This window comes from Pteropus vampyrus, unplaced genomic scaffold, assembly GCF_000151845.1.
Source record: "Pteropus vampyrus isolate Shadow unplaced genomic scaffold, Pvam_2.0 Scaffold180, whole genome shotgun sequence".
Lineage (NCBI taxonomy): Eukaryota > Metazoa > Chordata > Mammalia > Chiroptera > Pteropodidae > Pteropus > Pteropus vampyrus.
Genome location: NW_011888961.1, coordinates 340,873 through 341,160, shown reverse-complemented (window position 1 = coordinate 341,160; position 288 = coordinate 340,873). Strand labels below are relative to the sequence as shown.

General features: G+C 54.9%; 1 pseudogene; it reads left to right on the top strand.

Annotated features, from left to right (window-relative positions):
- The window catches only part of LOC105299340, a 2,631-nt pseudogene extending 2,343 nt beyond the window's left edge, over nucleotides 1-288 (top strand).

Sequence of the window (288 nt, the reverse complement as noted above, 5' to 3'; positions counted from 1 at the left end):
GGACTGCTGGGGGCAGAAGACTTGGCCGGAATCCTGCCTTTAGTGTATTCAAAGTTAACTGAGGTCCCCAGGGTCCCCGCAAATCCCTGGGCCCTGGACACGACTCTCTCCGGAATCTCCCCCACCAGTCATGAAGGAGAAACGGAAGAAGAAGGTGCCAGAGATCCTGAAATCAGAGCTGGATGAGTGGGCCGCGGCCATGAATGCTGAGTTTGAAGCTGCTGAGCAGTTTGATCTCCTGGTTGAATGAGATAAAATGGGGGTGCATCTGGCCAGGCTTTCCCCTCT